Raw genomic sequence first — 2,330 nt, 5'->3', positions numbered from 1 at the left:
AATCTGCCATTAAATTGTTTTATTGGAAGAGATAAAAAGGCAACACAAACTGAAAAAAAGGTTAGCATAAGAGAGCAGACAGTCCTGGACTGAAGTCAACAGCAGCCTTGACAAGGAAATGCCAAGTTCTCTAACCTTTGCACCACACCTCAAAGGGCATTGGCCCCTGACTCACAGGTAACACAAATATTTTTTACTCCAATGTATTTCTTCGTTCAATACACTCATGCCGCTTTTCCTGGGTCCTCTCCACATTTATCAATATTATGACTGCCTTTTAAATAGTAACCTGAGTGTGATAAAAATATCACAGTCACTTATTTAAAATGCCAGCTTCTGGGTTCCATACCTAGAGACTCTGGGGGGAGCCTCACAATGGATGACCCCAGACCCACTCTTTCAGACCCTCTGCATCGGTTTAGTTAAGTCCCAAAGGGCACGGACTGTGTCATTTAACTACCCAGAATATCGTCAGTGCCCAACACTCAGAAATGATGCTTGCTAATAAACAAGAAACACCAGGAAGTCTGAACACTTGCTTCTTAAAAGACGTAACACTTTGTCCCCAGTATCATTTCACAACTTCAACCAGTTGCATAATTCCCACCCCTCCTTAAGAATGAAATTCCAGCCACGTCAGTTTTCCTGTAGTGAACTTTTCTGACACCCCCAGGCTGGATTAAGTGGCCCTCCGTTGTGGTTCCACAGCTCCCAGACCAGACCAGCACTTATCTTATATTCTATTTGTCAACTTAACTGTTAATCTTCCCCCCACTAGCAAAAAGTTTGCCCCCTTCCCTGAGGACAAGTGCTGTGTCCCTTCTCTTTTGTGTTTCCACAATCTAGACTGGTGATCGGCACTAAATCAGCAGTTAATGAAATGAACCACAAAGGGTATGGAATGGGATGGGACAGGTGATAAACACTTTGGGATGGAAGAGGGATGAGAACCCTCCGTGACGTTCTAGTACAAGGACCCTCTCCTCCTACGATGAGCCACATGACTCTGTGTCGTTGTTTTCAAGGACTGAAGATTTTTTATCTTGTCTGTGGTTTGGGGGTTTTGAGAAATTATTTCAAGGAGTGGACCTCAAGAGATGCTCTTTTTAATGCTGTGGAAGTGTCTCAGTTTTTCACACTAATTTTGACATCTTGAAGCAGCAGTTTCAATTAGCTCATATCAGAGGATCACTCACACTAAGGTTGTATTTGTTTATGTAGCAAATTGTCATAAATTGTATTACTTTTCACCCATGTCTGGTTACCTCCTGTAAGGGGATCATGCTTACCCACATTGTTGAACTCCATATGGCCATGTGACTTACTTTGGCCAAGTATTGTGGGCAGAAGTGAACAGAAGCACCTCCAGATGAGGCTGTAAGAGTAATTTTAGGCTTCAGATGCCCAGGTCCCAGAACAAAGATAGTGACAGGAGCAGAGCCCCAACTGACCCACAATGGACCTAGAGTGTGGGCAAGAAATGAACATATTTTTGCTGTAAGCCCTGGCATTTAGGATGTGTTACTGCCACATAACCTGGCGTTTCTTGGCTCGTGTCCAGATACCCACACGTCCCCTTTTTTTAATCAATGAAAATGTTCACACACGACTAGCTCGTTTTGTAATTTTAAGAAATATATATATTTTTCTTTTTTTTTGGCCACGCCACGTGGCATGTGGGATCTTAGTTCCCCAACCAGGGATCGAACCTGGGCCCCCGGCAGTGAGAGTGCCGAGTCCTAACCACTGGACCGCCAGGGAATTCCCAGAAAATATATTTCTTAACATATATATCTGTGGGTCTCAGTTTCCATGTCTGTAAAGTAAGGGAAAGAATAATAACATAATAATAATATCAAATGTTAATTAAATGTTTATCATGTGTCAGGCTGAGTACTTTACTTTTTTATTTATTTATTTTTTTGGCTGTACAGCATGCCGGATCTTAGTTCCCTGACCAGGGATTGAACCCATGCCCCCTGCCATGGAAGCGTGGAGTCTTAACCACTGGACAGCCAGAGAAGTCCCAGGCTGAGTACTTTAGAAAAAGTATCTCATTTTATCCTTACAACAACCCAATGAGGTAGGCATTTTTATTATTATTATTATTATTATTATTATTATCATTATACAGACAAGGGAACAGAGGCCTGGAGAGGTTAGGAAACTTGCCCAAGGAAATAAAGATACTAAGAATAATTAGTGATGGAATGGAATGATCTGGCACCAGAGCCTATTCTCCTGACTTCTGTGCTGTATCTGTGGGGTCATCGCTAAGATCCTGTCCATCTGGGACCCACTAAGACTCTGTGACATTGCCATATGGTAAC

The 2,330-nt window shown here is 42.4% G+C and overlaps 1 non-coding gene across 1 annotated transcript; it reads right to left on the bottom strand.

Moving 5' to 3' along the window:
* Positions 1–1,688: 1,688 nt before the first annotated feature.
* Positions 1,689–1,761, bottom strand: TRNAE-CUC. The gene has a single exon. It is a non-coding gene; the product is annotated as a tRNA-Glu (tRNA).
* Positions 1,762–2,330: the final 569 nt, after the last annotated feature.

Source organism: Balaenoptera musculus, chromosome 7, assembly GCF_009873245.2.
Source record: "Balaenoptera musculus isolate JJ_BM4_2016_0621 chromosome 7, mBalMus1.pri.v3, whole genome shotgun sequence".
Lineage (NCBI taxonomy): Eukaryota > Metazoa > Chordata > Mammalia > Artiodactyla > Balaenopteridae > Balaenoptera > Balaenoptera musculus.
The sequence above is the reverse complement of the archived record's forward strand: the minus strand, read 5'-3'. Positions and strand labels throughout refer to the sequence as shown.